Source organism: Oncorhynchus nerka, linkage group LG5, assembly GCF_034236695.1.
Source record: "Oncorhynchus nerka isolate Pitt River linkage group LG5, Oner_Uvic_2.0, whole genome shotgun sequence".
NCBI classification, from domain to species: domain Eukaryota; kingdom Metazoa; phylum Chordata; class Actinopteri; order Salmoniformes; family Salmonidae; genus Oncorhynchus; species Oncorhynchus nerka.
In genome coordinates this window covers 67604031-67621618 of record NC_088400.1, presented here as the reverse complement: position 1 = coordinate 67621618, position 17588 = coordinate 67604031, and the positions used below count along the sequence as shown (strand labels likewise).

Genomic DNA, 17588 nt, shown 5'->3' with positions numbered 1-17588 from the left:
TAATCCTTGTATAGGAAGAGAGGGAGGAAGAGAGGGGAAAGAGAGAGAGCAAAAGAGGGGGGAAAGAGAGAGAGGAAGAGAGGGGGGACAGAATAGAGTTGCCCTCGGGGTCCAGGCTCAGATCTATGGGCCAGGAAGTGAAGGTAAAGCTAGGATGCTGCATGGGGCTTTAGGGAACCCATTAAGAAGCCCAGAGCCACATAGTCATGTCTAGTGGACACAGGGCCTACTGACTTTACAAGGACAGGCCATCAGGCTGCACATATCCTGACTCCTGTAGGTATGTTTTCAATGGGTTAATCTGTGTTCAACAGCCTCTCTCTCTCTGCCTCGAATGATATGAATGTGAATAATATGAATAATATTTGAATGCTAAGCGAAGGATTTAGCATATGATCATATTCCGGAGATGACATCACCATCCTAATACATGATGTGGTATTAACTAACTAGACTGGAAGTAAAGCTACTGGGTCAGTTCTCTCAGAGTTAACACCTCTGACATCACCATCCTAATACATGATGTGATATTAACTAACTAGACTGGAAGTAAAGCTACTGGGTCAGTTCTCTCAGAGTTAACACCTCTGACATCACCATCCTAATACACAATGTGGTATTAACTAACTAGACTGGAAGTAAAGCTACTGGGTCAGTTCTCTCAGAGTTAACACCTCTGACATCACCATCCTAATACATGATGTGATATTAACTAACTAGACTGGAAGTAAAGCTACTGGGTCAGTTCTCTCAGAGTTAACACCTCTGACATCACCATCCTAATACACAATGTGGTATTAACTAACTAGACTGGAAGTAAAGCTACTGGGTCAGTTCTCTCAGAGTTAACACCTCTGACATCACCATCCTAATACATGATGTGGTATTAACTAGACTGGAGATGACATCCCCATCCTAATACATGATGTGATATTAACTAACTAGACTGGAAGTAAAGCTACTGGGTCAGTTCTCTCAGAGTTAACACCTCTGACATCACCATCCTAATACACAATGTGGTATTAACTAACTAGACTGGAAGTAAAGCTACTGGGTCAGTTCTCTCAGAGTTAACACCTCTGACATCACCATCCTAATACATGATGTGATATTAACTAACTAGACTGGAAGTAAAGCTACTGGGTCAGTTCTCTCAGAGTTAACACCTCTGACATCACCATCCTAATACACAATGTGGTATTAACTAACTAGACTGGAAGTAAAGCTACTGGGTCAGTTCTCTCAGAGTTAACACCTCTGACATCACCATCCTAATACATGATGTGATATTAACTAACTAGACTGGAAGTAAAGCTACTGGGTCAGTTCTCTCAGAGTTAACACCTCTGACATCACCATCCTAATACATGATGTGGTATTAACTAACTAGACTGGAAGTAAAGCTACTGGGTCAGTTCTCTCAGAGTTAACACCTCTGACATCACCATCCTAATACATGATGTGGTATTAACTAACTAGACTGGAAGTAAAGCTACTGGGTCAGTTCTCTCAGAGTTAACACCTCTGACATCACCATCCTAATACACAATGTGGTATTAACTAACTAGACTGGAGATGACATCACCATCCTAATACATTATGTGGTATTAACTAACTAGACTGGAAGTAAAGCTACTGGGTCAGTTCTCTCAGAGTTAACACCTCTGACATCACCATCCTAATACACAATGTGGTATTAACTAACTAGACTGGAAGTAAAGCTACTGGGTCAGTTCTCTCAGAGTTAACACCTCTGACATCACCATCCTAATACATGATGTGGTATTAACTAACTAGACTGGAGATGACATCACCATCCTAATACATGATGTGGTATTAACTAACTAGACTGGAAGTAAAGCTACTGGGTCAGTTCTCTCAGAGTTAACACCTCTGACATCACCATCCTAATACACAATGTGGTATTAACTAACTAGACTGGAGATGACATCACCATCCTAATACATGATGTGGTATTAACTAACTAGACTGGAGATGACATCACCATCCTAATACATGATGTGGTATTAACTAACTAGACTGGAAGTAAAGCTACTGGGTCAGTTCTCTCAGAGTTAACACCTCTGACATCACCATCCTAATACATGATGTGATATTTACTAACTAGACTGGAAGTAAAGCTACTGGGTCAGTTCTCTCAGAGTTAACACCTCTGACATCACCATCCTAATACATGATGTGGTATTAACTAACTAGACTGGAGATGACATCACCATCCTAATACATGATGTGATATTAACTAACTAGACTGGAAGTAAAGCTACTGGGTCAGTTCTCTCAGAGTTAACACCTCTGACATCACCATCCTAATACATGATGTGATATTAACTAACTAGACTGGAAGTAAAGCTACTGGGTCAGTTCTCTCAGAGTTAACACCTCTGACATCACCATCCTAATACACAATGTGGTATTAACTAACTAGACTGGAAGTAAAGCTACTGGGTCAGTTCTCTCAGAGTTAACACCTCTGACATCACCATCCTAATACACAATGTGGTATTAACTAACTAGACTGGAAGTAAAGCTACTGGGTCAGTTCTCTCAGAGTTAACACCTCTGACATCACCATCCTAATACATGATGTGGTATTAACTAGACTGGAGATGACATCCCCATCCTAATACATGATGTGATATTAACTAACTAGACTGAAAGTAAAGCTACTGGGTCAGTTCTCTCAGAGTTAACACCTCTGACATCACCATCCTAATACACAATGTGGTATTAACTAACTAGACTGGAAGTAAAGCTACTGGGTCAGTTCTCTCAGAGTTAACACCTCTGACATCACCATCCTAATACATGATGTGATATTAACTAACTAGACTGGAAGTAAAGCTACTGGGTCAGTTCTCTCAGAGTTAACACCTCTGACATCACCATCCTAATACACAATGTGGTATTAACTAACTAGACTGGAAGTAAAGCTACTGGGTCAGTTCTCTCAGAGTTAACACCTCTGACATCACCATCCTAATACATGATGTGATATTAACTAACTAGACTGGAAGTAAAGCTACTGGGTCAGTTCTCTCAGAGTTAACACCTCTGACATCACCATCCTAATACATGATGTGGTATTAACTAACTAGACTGGAAGTAAAGCTACTGGGTCAGTTCTCTCAGAGTTAACACCTCTGACATCACCATCCTAATACATGATGTGGTATTAACTAACTAGACTGGAAGTAAAGCTACTGGGTCAGTTCTCTCAGAGTTAACACCTCTGACATCACCATCCTAATACACAATGTGGTATTAACTAACTAGACTGGAGATGACATCACCATCCTAATACATGATGTGGTATTAACTAACTAGACTGGAAGTAAAGCTACTGGGTCAGTTCTCTCAGAGTTAACACCTCTGACATCACCATCCTAATACACAATGTGGTATTAACTAACTAGACTGGAAGTAAAGCTACTGGGTCAGTTCTCTCAGAGTTAACACCTCTGACATCACCATCCTAATACATGATGTGGTATTAACTAACTAGACTGGAGATGACATCACCATCCTAATACATGATGTGATATTAACTAACTAGACTGGAAGTAAAGCTACTGGGTCAGTTCTCTCAGAGTTAACACCTCTGACATCACCATCCTAATACACAATGTGGTATTAACTAACTAGACTGGAGATGACATCACCATCCTAATACATGATGTGGTATTAACTAACTAGACTGGAGATGACATCATCATCCTAATACATGATGTGGTATTAACTAACTAGACTGGAAGTAAAGCTACTGGGTCAGTTCTCTCAGAGTTAACACCTCTGACATCACCATCCTAATACATGATGTGATATTAACTAACTAGACTGGAAGTAAAGCTACTGGGTCAGTTCTCTCAGAGTTAACACCTCTGACATCACCATCCTAATACATGATGTGATATTAACTAACTAGACTGGAAGTAAAGCTACTGGGTCAGTTCTCTCAGAGTTAACACCTCTGACATCACCATCCTAATACACAATGTGGTATTAACTAACTAGACCGGAAGTAAAGCTACTGGGTCAGTTCTCTCAGAGTTAACACCTCTGACATCACCATCCTAATACATGATGTGATATTAACTAACTAGACTGGAAGTAAAGCTACTGGGTCAGTTCTCTCAGAGTTAACACCTCTGACATCACCATCCTAATACACAATGTGGTATTAACTAACTAGACTGGAAGTAAAGTTACTGGGTCAGTTCTCTCAGAGTTAACACCTCTGACATCACCATCCTAATACATGATGTGATATTAACTAACTAGACTGGAAGTAAAGCTACTGGGTCAGTTCTCTCAGAGTTAACACCTCTGACATCACCATCCTAATACACAATGTGGTATTAACTAACTAGACTGGAAGTAAAGCTACTGGGTCAGTTCTCTCAGAGTTAACACCTCTGACATCACCATCCTAATACATGATGTGGTATTAACTAACTAGACTGGAAGTAAAGCTACTGGGTCAGTTCTCTCAGAGTTAACACCTCTGACATCACCATCCTAATACACAATGTGGTATTAACTAACTAGACTGGAGATGACATCACCATCCTAATACATGATGTGGTATTAACTAACTAGACTGGAAGTAAAGCTACTGGGTCAGTTCTCTCAGAGTTAACACCTCTGACATCACCATCCTAATACATGATGTGGTATTAACTAACTAGACTGGAGATGACATCACCATCCTAATACATGATGTGATATTAACTAACTAGACTGGAAGTAAAGCTACTGGGTCAGTTCTCTCAGAGTTAACACCTCTGACATCACCATCCTAATACACAATGTGGTATTAACTAACTAGACTGGAGATGACATCACCATCCTAATACATGATGTGGTATTAACTAACTAGACTGGAAGTAAAGCTACTGGGTCAGTTCTCTCAGAGTTAACACCTCTGACATCACCATCCTAATACATGATGTGGTATTAACTAACTAGACTGGAGATGACATCACCATCCTAATACATGATGTGATATTAACTAACTAGACTGGAAGTAAAGCTACTGGGTCAGTTCTCTCAGAGTTAACACCTCTGACATCACCATCCTAATACATGATGTGATATTAACTAACTAGACTGGAAGTAAAGCTACTGGGTCAGTTCTCTCAGAGTTAACACCTCTGACAAGCCCTGGATTTCTACTGAACAGACTGTCTGTTTCACATGTCCTTTTCTCTTTGGAAAAAGAAGTGCCTCATCATCACGAGATGTAGGGTTATTCCAGCAGGATCTTTTTCAGGGAATCTCTCAGTGAAGAAAGGTTACAAAAGTCCCAATTTAACACTGAACAATTTGAGCTGAACGTTCTCCTCATGTTAACCACATAGCCTTCAGAACAACCCAGACACGTACAAAGAATCTCGCCCGTTCCCTCGACACCCTTGCCAGAATACACAAACTCACCGGAGGAGAAAAATGCAGACAATGAAAGCACCAAATAGTCAGGTGGTACCAGGTCTAGAGAATGAGAATACACTCCTGATAAACACCCAGTTCACAAAACCCCTCCAAATCATCATCATAATATCAGCCAAATTCATCCTGACAGACCACACCTTCCTCCAGGAAACCTATAGGATGTCCTTACCTTGCTCAGTGTGTGTCTGTTGAGGGGAACTATCACTGGAGTTACAGAAGTGTGATACAGACCCCTGAACAGAAGTAAACAGCATGGACTAGGCTTTTATGTGCAGGTGGGTGGAGCTACTGGGGAGGAGACTAGGCTTTTATGGTCAGGTGGGTGGAGCTACTTGGGAGGAGACTAGGCTTTTATGTTCAGGTGGGTGGAGTTACTGGTGAGGAGACTAGGCTATTATGTGCAGGTGGGTGGAGCTATTGGGGAGGAGTACCCCTAAGAGTAGGTGGGCAGAGGGAGAGGTGAGGTAGCCCCCGAGAGAGTGTGAAAGAGGGAGAGAGAAAGATAATAGAAGAGAGGGGGAGAGAGAGAAGAGAGGGAGAGTGGAGAGGTATTCTCCTGAGTAGTAGGGATACAAAGTCAGAGAGAGGGAGAGAGAAAGAGAGAGGGAGATAGATAGAAGAGAGATGGGGAGAGACTGCAAGAGAGGTGAATAGAGAAAAGAGACGTGGATAGAGAGAAGAGAGATGGATTGGGAGAGGAGAGGTGGATATAGATAAGAGTGGTGGATAGAAAGAATAGATGGGGATAGAGAAGAGAGTTGGACAAAGAAGAGAGATTGGATAGAGAAGAGAGGTGGATAGAGAGAAGAGAGATGGATAGAGAGAAGAGAGATGGATAGAGAGAAGAGAGATGGATAGAGAGAAGAGAGATGGATAGAGAGAAGAGAGGTGGATAGAGAGAAGAGAGATGGATAGAGAGAAGAGAGGTGGATAGAGAGAAGAGAGGTGGATAGAGAGAAGAGAGTTGGACATAGAGGCATGGCAGGTCACTCAAAGGAAATAAATCCAACCTCTAACACTACTCCTGTAAGGAGCTTCTCCTTGATTCTCATTTGATTTTATCTGTTAAAACCATTCTTTAGAGTGAAGATTTCTTATGGATAGAAGTTTGGTTCAGTGGACCGGTGATGTTTAGGTGAAGTAGAAGAGCTATATCTCCCAGTATCTGTCCACTGGGCCGGCTGCTGATCTCTAGCACAGTACAACTCAGTGGTGCTTCTGCTGCAGAGCTTCACATCAACAGAACACAGCGAGTGAACAGCTGGTTCGATTTGATGGCGTATTGAAACCGTGTTGTAATGTTGCAGTTTTCCATGTCCTTCCTGCACCATTCCTGTTGATCTAGATAACATTATCATAACCACCCCCCATTCCTGTTGATCTAGATAACATTATCATAACCACCACCCATTCCTGTTGATCTAGATAACATTATCATAATCACCACCCATTCCTGTTGATCTAGATAACATTATCATAACCACTGCCCATTCCTGTTGATCTAGATAACATTATCATAACCACCACCCATTCCTGTTGATCTAGATAACATGATCATAACCACCCTGCATTCCTGTTGATCTAGATAACATTATCATAACCACCTCCCATTCCTGTTTATCTAGATAACATTATCATAACCACCTCCCATTCCTGTTTATCTAGAAAACATTATCATAACCGCCCCCCATTCCTGTTTATCTAGATAACATTATCATAACCACCTCCCATTCCTGTTTATCTAGAAAACATTATCATAACCGCTACCCCATTCCTGTTTATCTAGATACCATTATCATAACCACCTCCCATTCCTGTTGATCTAGAGAACATTATCATAACCACTGCCCATTCCTGTTGATCTAGATAACATTATCATAACCACCACCCATTCCTGTTGATCTAGATAACATTATCATAACCACCCTCCATTCCTGTTGATCTAGATAACATTATCATAACCACCCCCCATTCCTGTTGTTCTAGATAACATTATCATAACCACCCCTCATTCCTGTTGTTCTAGATAACATTATCATAACCACCTCCCATTCCTGTTTATCTAGAAAACATTATCATAACCACCCCCCATTCCTGTTTATCTAGATAACATTATCACAACCACCCCCCATTCCTGTTTATCTAGAAAACATTATCATAACCGCCCCCCATTCCTGTTTATCTAGAAAACATTATCATAACCGCCCCCCATTCCTGTTTATCGAGATAACATTATCATAACCACCTCCCATTCCTGTTTATCTAGAAAACATTATCATAACCGCCCCCCCATTCCTGTTTATCTAGATAACATTATCATAACCACCTCCCATTCCTGTTTATCTAGAAAACATTATCATAACCACCCCCCATTCCTGTTTATCTAGATAACATTATCATAACCACCTCCCATTCCTGTTTATCTAGAAAACATTATCATAACCACCCCCATTCATGTTTATCTAGATAACATTATCATAACCACCTCCCATTCCTGTTGATCTAGATAACATTATCATAACCACCGCCCATTCCTGTCGATCTAGATAACATTATCATAACCACCGCCCATTCCTGTTGATCTAGATAACATTATCATAACCACCCCCCATTCCTGTTGATCTAGATAACATTATCATAACCACCACCCATTCCTGTTGATCTAGATAACATTATCATAATCACCACCCATTCATGTTGATCTAGATAACATTATCATAACCACTGCCCATTCCTGTTGATCTAGATACCATTATCATAACCACCACCCATTCCTGTTGATCTAGATAACATTATCATAACCACCCTCCATTCCTGTTGATCTAGATAACATTATCATAACCACCCCCCATTCCTGTTGATCTAGATAACATTATCATAACCACCCCCCATTCCTGTTGATCTAGATAACATTATCATAACCACCTCCCATTCCTGTTGTTCTAGATAACATTCTCATAACCACCTCCCATTCCTGTTGATCTAGATAACATTATCATAACCACCCCCCATTCCTGTTGATCTAGATAACATTATCATAACCACCCCCCATTCCTGTTGATCTAGATAACATTATCATAACCACCACCCATTCCTGTTGATCTAGATAACATTATCATAATCACCACCCATTCCTGTTGATCTAGATAACATTATCATAACCACTGCCCATTCCTGTTGATCTAGATAACATTATCATAACCACCACCCATTCCTGTTGATCTAGATAACATGATCATAACCACCCTCCATTCCTGTTGATCTAGATAACATTATCATAACCACCTCCCATTCCTGTTTATCTAGATAACATTATCATAACCACCTCCCATTCCTGTTTATCTAGAAAACATTATCATAACCGCCCCCCATTCCTGTTTATCTAGATAACATTATCATAACCACCTCCCATTCCTGTTTATCTAGAAAACATTATCATAACCGCCCCCATTCCTGTTTATCTAGATAACATTATCATAACCACCTCCCATTCCTGTTGATCTAGAGAACATTATCATAACCACTGCCCATTCCTGTTGATCTAGATAACATTATCATAACCACCACCCATTCCTGTTGATCTAGATAACATGATCATAACCACCCTCCATTCCTGTTGATCTAGAGAACATTATCATAACCACTGCCCATTCCTGTTGATCTAGATAACATTATCATAACCACCACCCATTCCTGTTGATCTAGATAACATTATCATAACCACCCTCCATTCCTGTTGATCTAGATAACATTATCATAACCACCCCCCATTCCTATTGTTCTAGATAACATTATCATAACCACCCCTCATTCCTGTTGATCTAGATAACATTATCATAACCACCCCCCATTCCTGTTGTTCTAGATAACATTATCATAACCACCCCTCATTCCTGTTGATGCAGATAACATTATCATAACCACCTCCCATTCCTGTTGTTCTAGATAACATTATCATAACCACCTCCCATTCCTGTTGATCTAGAAAACATTATCATAACCACCTCCCATTCCTGTTGTTCTAGATAACATTATCATAACCACCTCCCGTTCCTGTTTATCTAGAAAACATTATTATAACCACCCCTCATTCCTGTTTATCTAGATAACATTATCATAACCACCTCCCATTCCTGTTTATCTAGAAAACATTATCATAACCGCCCCCCCATTCCTGTTTATCTAGATAACATTATCATAACCACCTCCCATTCCTGTTGATCTAGAGAACATTATCATAACCACTGCCCATTCCTGTTGATCTAGATAACATTATCATAACCACCACCCATTCCTGTTGATCTAGATAACATTATCATAACCACCCTCCATTCCTGTTGATCTAGATAACATTATCATAACCACCCCCCATTCCTATTGTTCTAGATAACATTATCATAACCACCCCTCATTCCTGTTGATCTAGATAACATTATCATAACCACCCCCCATTCCTGTTGTTCTAGATAACATTATCATAACCACCCCTCATTCCTGTTGATGCAGATAACATTATCATAACCACCTCCCATTCCTGTTGTTCTAGATAACATTATCATAACCACCTCCCATTCCTGTTGATCTAGAAAACATTATCATAACCACCTCCCATTCCTGTTGTTCTAGATAACATTATCATAACCACCTCCCGTTCCTGTTTATCTAGAAAACATTATCATAACAACCCCCCATTCCTGTTTATCTAGATAACATTATCACAACCACCCCCCATTCCTGTTTATCTAGAAAACATTATCATAACCGCCCCCCATTCCTGTTTATCTAGAAAACATTATCATAACCGCCCCCATTCCTGTTTATCGAGATAACATTATCATAACCACCTCCCATTCCTGTTTATCTAGAAAACATTATCATAACCGCCCCCCCCATTCCTGTTTATCTAGATAACATTATCATAACCACCTCCCATTCCTGTTTATCTAGAAAACATTATCATAACCACCCCCCATTCCTGTTTATCTAGATAACATTATCATAACCACCTCCCATTCCTGTTTATCTAGAAAACATTATCATAACCACCCCCCATTCATGTTTATCTAGATAACAGTATCATAACCACCTCCCATTCCTGTTGATCTAGATAACATTATCATAACCACCGCCCATTCCTGTCGATCTAGATAACATTATCATAACCACCGCCAATTCCTGTCGATCTAGATAACATTATCATAACCACCCCCCATTCCTGTTGATCTAGATAACATTATCATAACCACCACCCATTCCTGTTGATCTAGATAACATTATCATAACCACCCCCCATTCCTGTTGATCTAGATAACATTATCATAACCACCTCCCATTCCTGTTGTTCTAGATAACATTCTCATAACCACCTCCCATTCCTGTTGATCTAGATAACATTATCATAACCACCCCCATTCCTGTTTATCTAGAAAACATTATCATAACCACCCCCCATTCCTGTTTATCTAGATAACATTATCATAACCAACTCCCATTCCTGTTTATCTAGAAAACATTATCATAACCACCCCCCATTCCTGTTTATCTAGAAAACATTATCATAACCACCTCCCATTCCTGTTTATCTAGAAAACATTATCATAACCACCCCCCATTCCTGTTTATCTAGATAACATTATCATAACCACCCCCCATTCCTGTTTATCTAGAAAACATTATCATAACCACCCCCCCATTCCTGTTTATCTAGAAAACATTATCATAACCACCTCCCATTCCTGTTGTTCTAGATAACATTATCATAACCACCCCCCATTCCTGTTTATCTAGAAAACATTATCATAACCACCGCCCATTCCTGTTTATCTAGAAAACATTATCATAACCACCGCCCATTCCTGTTTATCTAGAGAACATTATCATAACCGCCCCCATTCCTGTTTATCTAGAAAACATTATCATAACCACCTCCCATTCCTGTTTATCTAGAGAACATTATCATAACCGCCCCCATTCCTGTTTATCTAGAAAACATTATCATAACCACCTCCCATTCCTGTTTATCTAGAGAACATTATCATAACCGCCCCCATTCCTGTTTATCTAGAAAACATTATCATAACCACCTCCCATTCCTGTTTATCTAGAAAACATTATCATAACCACCTCCCATTCCTGTTTATCTAGAAAACATTATCATAACCACCTCCCATTCCTGTTTATCTAGAAAACATTATCATAACCACCCCCCATTCCTGTTTATCTAGAAAACATTATCATAACCGCCCCCCATTCCTGTTTATCTAGAAAACATTATCATAACCACCGCCCATTCCTGTTTATCTAGAAAACATTATCATAACCACCCCCCATTCCTGTTTATCTAGAAAACATTATCATAACCGCCCCCCCATTCCTGTTTATCTAGAAAACATTATCATAACCACCTCCCATTCCTGTTTATCTAGAAAACATTATCATAACCACCGCCCATTCCTGTTTATCTAGAAAACATTATCATAACCACCTCCCATTCCTGTTTATCTAGAAAACATTATCATAACCACCGCCCATTCCTGTTGATCTAGAAAACATTATCATAACCACCTCCCATTCCTGTTTATCTAGAAAACATTATCATAACCACCCCCCATTCCTGTTGATCTAGAAAACATTATCATAACCACCGCCCATTCCTGTTTATCTAGAAAACATTATCATAACCACCACCCATTTTATTGTCAGCTGCATCTGTCTTGCATCCACTTTAGGCACACTACTCATTAAAGTATTTTCTAATACAAATAGGCTGTCCTCAAGTGCTGCTTCTCTCTCTCTCTCTCACACACGCACACACACACACACACACACAAATATCAACCTTTTTCTGGACACTTTTTGTCCATTTGTTCTACTGCCCCACCTGTCTCACATTATGGTGTCTGGCAGGAACCACTCACCCTGTTTCGATTGATCTATTATACACTGTATTATCTTCCATTACATATGAAGGAAAAACATTGAACAGCCACCAGTTGAATGGAATCTTTGACATCATACCTGCCCAGACTTCCTATCCATGTAGTTAACCTGCATGTGCTTACATCTCAAGGCCAACATGTTATTACGTCAAACAGTGGCCCCAGAAATGTGGTATGCATACGCCATTATATCTCTGCTTCCTGTTGTTTGATCAACTTCCTTTAATCTGTCCCATTGGCAGTTAGTGGGGATGACTAATATGTCAACTGAGCTCACTCCCACACTACAGGAGTAGTCCAACTATCAAAACATGATGTGAACATTTGTACATGATAACGACAATATCTGATACACCACGGTATGTTGATCTGTGGTCTATCATTTAGTTTGACTGTCTTTAAATCCTCAGTGACATAGTTCTTACAGACAGACAGACAGACAGACAGACAGACAGACAGACAGACAGACAGACAGACAGACAGACAGACAGAGACAGACAGACAGACAGACAGAGAGACAGACAGACAGACAGAGAGCCAGAGACTACTGCTGTGTTGGACTTGTGTTACCCACACAGCTCATGTTCTCTGGTGCTGACAGGCTGTCTGTTAGAGACACGGGCAATGTTTCAGTATGAATGTGTTGGATCGACAGCTCAAACGTGACCGGCAGCTGGGCCCTGGTCCGGGGCAGATCATTCTAATGCCAGGAGCCTGGTTGAACCCAGCAGCTGCCGAGAACAGCAGTCACTCCGGTCAACCCAGGTTACACACAGACATTCACAGCCACAGCACTAAACACTCAATCACAGACAGAGAGATGAGAGATGACATGGCCATTTGTCCTAACATGGGACCATTCATTAATAAGTCATGTTCTGTAGCTAGTCATACAATGCATGATCTTTCTCGAAACCAAACATGAACAATTACATTTACATTCCATGTTATCATTCTTGTATATTGTACATATTATAAATAGCTACATGTATTCATCAGTGTGGCTGTCAGTGCTGAGATATCAAAGAAGTATATTGTAGGTTTGTACGTTGTAGGGTTCATCGAGGTTTCTGCTGCTATTCTAAGGAGTCACAGAGCAGCTATGACGTAACAGAGGTTCAACAAAGAGGACGTTCAAGAACACTCCATTTTCACAGAACACTAATGCAGAGCAGAGATGTGTTCATTGTGTCACTCACAAACACTGCATACACCATGTGTCTCATTGGGAGAGTTCTAGATAGAAATGTTATGTTAAATTGACATCATTACATTTTCACAGACTATCCCAGCCCTGACTGAGATATACAGTCACAGAGTTGCAAAGGGAGGGTACTGTATATTACTTTAGAAGTTTATCAGAATACGAATAGAATTTTAGTCACTTTCAAGGATTTTATGTAATTTAGCACAAGACGTCTAGTGGGTCTTTTGGGTAATTCCAATTATCACAGGTGTTTTCTGGACCTCCCGTGTGGCCTTATCACATGTCAAATATATAACATTTTTAAATAAAAGATACAATGACAAAGCTGTAAAACATTATCTGAAATATAAACCATACATTTAGCGAATGAATACCATTGTTGTTTAATTTGAGGTTTTCAGCATGAAATATATTTTATCAACATTTTTACACACATTTTCTTTACTATGTCAACGTCTTTGTTGTACATTTTTTGATGCCAAACTGGTGGCAGCTGTGAAAAAAGTCAATTGTTGGAAGAGCTGTAGAGCTAACTGAAAATAATGCCATTGTTAATTAGGCTATTTTCTCTTGAACCACATGGTCTATCCACTAGAAACTCATGGACAATATGGACAGAGATTTAAAAAATGAATACTATATGTGAATACATTTTTTAAAAGCTATGAAACATAATTGACCAAAGTTACCATAAATTGCCATAGACTACCAAAATTACAGAAGATTGTGGTAACTTTGGTAAATTACCACTAGCTTTGCAACCTTAGTTACAGAACATTCACTTCATTAACTGAAAAGTCCCCATTGGCTGTAAACCATGACACTGATCTGCAGCAGTGTTAGCGAAGTCAAACAGAAAAAGAGGAGAAGACAAGAATGAGATTCAATTGGTCAATTATTCAAATTCTGCTTGGTCAGGTGACCTCAGATTCTGGCCGACGGCCGCAGACTACAGAGATGATCGATGGTTGTCTTCTGTGGTTCCCATGGTCAGAGGAAGTCAGCTGAAGTTTAAGAAGCGAGAACGAGAGAGGCGCAAGAGTGCAGCTGGGTGCGTCTCTGAATATCGTTTCTGTTACTACGGTGTTACATCGCCGCCGAGTTGTGTTCGAGTTGACCGCTTAACGCACTCCCATTTAGTAGAATTACAGCTGTCGAGTTTGGCCGAGGATTGGACACGTTTGCCTGTGAGAACATTAAATAAAGCTGCAGTCACATGCTCCTCTGAAAAATGCAGACGGTCCCCTTTTCCAGAGATCTTAATACAGCATCCACTCCATCGCCCTGCCAAATGAAGGCTAGGATGGAAAATATTCCTCTCTGTTTTTTATGGGCCTTCAGAACAGCTTTTGATAAGGTCGTCAAAACGTGTCGGAATTCATTGCCATTTGATACCTAATTAAGGATTCAAGAACTACTTCTGAGAAGGGCGAAATGTAATGGATAAAAAGTTGGTGCAAGATTGAGACAGATTCATCATGTGAACATCAGCCTTCAGATGGTGTTGGAACGGCCCTATTTATCACTATAACCAGAATGGACGGTCCCCAGATATGCAACTGGTCTTCCAGCACAGATACGTCATGACCTCTGGAAAGTTGAAACTGTTCCGACACAGACCAATGACCTGTCTTTCTGCCTCGTTATTACGTCTCTGTCTATTTTGGCTCGGGTGCAAGGACAGGTGAAGTCACCAATAAAGAGCAAAACATAAGGGAGCGCCAACCCTGCTGAGGTCGTTTCAGGAAAAGGGAGTGCAGGCTTTTGTTCCATCCCTGCCCTAACACACCATCTGAACCTGAATGACGTATGTTAGAGCCGTATGCCCAGTAGCTCTCCAGCAGGGTTTGTTTGCCCTGTTTGTCCCATGATGAATACATTAAAACTGTATCCCAGACATACATATGTTGGAGAATATTAACCTTACTGACCTGAGCTGGACAACAGTGTGTGACAATGACACACACAAGTTAGATGTGGGAAACTCAGCCACCGGGACTGAGCCTGTACCATACCTCTGAGACGACTATCCTTCTAAAGCCCACAACTATAATTAGTAAAATAAGTCAATTACTCAACGAGCGGTGGAGTTGAGAAATGTATTAACTGTCTGTGGGTTTCCTGCTACCACAGGTTCATTATTCACGCATTCATATATCAAGCACTCGCTACAGAGGCATTTCCTCGTTCCCTGTTTTGTTTTGGCACACAAACATGGAAAATATCATTCCCTCTTAATAAATGTCCCCCCACCGAACCACCTGCAGCCTGCATAACGTGTCGTCTGTTTAGTCAAGATGTTCTCAATCCTAATTGTTAATGGGGCGGTTTGAACAACACTATATTGAGTTCTGGAGAAGAAAAAAAATCCACCCAGACAGTGATATTCCCAAGTGTGTGTGTGGCAGCAGACTGAAATCTCTCAATGGATCATGTGTGTTGTGTTGTGTGTGTGTGTGGCAGCTGACTGAAATCTCTCAATGGATTATGTGTGTTGTGTTGTGTTGTGTTGTGTTGTGTTATGTTGTGTGTGTGTGTGGCAGCTGACTGAAATCTCTCAATGGATTATGTGTGTTGTGTTGTGTTGTGTTATGTTGTGTGTGTGTGTGGCAGCTGACTGAAATCTCTCAATGGATTATGTGTGTTGTGTTGTGTTGTGTGTGTGGCAGCAGACTGAAATCTCTCAATGGATCATGTGTGTTGTGTTGTGTTGTGTTGTGTTATGTTGTGTGTGTGTGTGGCAGCATACTGAAATCTCTCAATGGATTATGTGTGTTGTGTTATGTTGTGTGTGTGTGTGTGTGTGGCAGCTGACTGAAATCTCTCAATGGATTATGTGTGTTGTGTTATGTTGTGTGTGTGTGTGTGTGTGGCAGCTGACTGAAATCTCTCAATGGATTATGTGTGTTGTGTTGTGTTGTGTTATGTTGTGTTGTGTGTGTGTGTGTGTGTGTGGCAGCTGACTGAAATCTCCCAATGGATTATGTGTGTTGTGTTGTGTTGTGTGTGTGTGTGTGTGTGTGTGGCAGCTGACTGAAATCTCCCAATGGATTATGTGTGTTGTGTTGTGTTGTGTTGTGTGTGTGTGTGTGTGTGTGTGTGTGTGTGTGTGTGTGTGTGGCAGCTGACTGAAATCTCCCAATGGATCATGTGTAGGCAGTTATCCCACTGTTCCTAGGCCGTCACTGAAAAGAAGAAGTTGTTCTTAACTGATTTGCCTAGTTAAATAAAGGTTAAATAAAATAAATACATGTGTGTGTGTGTTGTGTATGTGGCAGCAGACTGAAATCTCCCAATGGGTCATGTGTGGTTAACGTCCCTCCCCATGACAGTGAGTGTCTGTTTAATATTATGGAACATAAAATGGAACATATTTAAGGGTAATTTAGTTCAAACAGATCTCTCAATCATCACAGGATGGGTCTTTACACTTTAATTGGTATGATGTCATTAAAGCAAATGATGCAGAACAAAACATCACTTTCTGCCATAAAGCTAGTCGGTTATTACAGGACCTGTTCCTTCAATGTAATAGGTAAATAATGTATTCAAGCCCTCAATCTCCACTCTCCTTAAGGAGAGGGGTTGTAATGTTGACATCGTGAAGAAACGGTTCATCCTTTCTCTGGTAACTATGGTAACACTACCATCGAGGGTTGGACTACTGTGTGAAATACCAGTCGGACCACTTGTTTGCTAACACTAGCTTTGGCAGTTGGGCACGGGTTGAATTTGCTGTCCTGCCATCAATCTCTCTGGCATTTGTGGGTTTGTGTTGAGTTGGTCTACTGCTCTGTGTTTTTCTCCAGTACGGCAGGCTGGCGGCGGGGTTGAACCTCCGGTGTGGGACGTTGGACGAAACAGAACCAAACACTAGTCCCTGCGCTGGGCTCCTCACACCGGGCTTTGGGGCAGAGAGACTCTGTGTGTTCCCGTCTGTCCTCTACGACCCAGACGACCCAGACGACCCAGCC

The 17588-nt window shown here is 40.7% G+C and overlaps 1 protein-coding gene across 2 annotated transcripts in view; it reads right to left on the bottom strand.

Annotated features, from left to right (window-relative positions):
• LOC115122333 (collagen alpha-1(VIII) chain-like) overlaps positions 1-5703 on the bottom strand; it is a 44387-nt gene extending 38684 nt beyond the window's left edge. The window contains exon 1 of one of the 2 annotated variants that reach the window (XM_029651538.2): positions 5639-5703. The gene's annotated coding sequence lies outside the window, so the exon portion shown is untranslated. The remainder of the gene's footprint in view (positions 1-5638) is intronic. The other variant, XM_029651539.2, reaches the window with a different exon arrangement.
• Positions 5704-17588: the final 11885 nt, after the last annotated feature.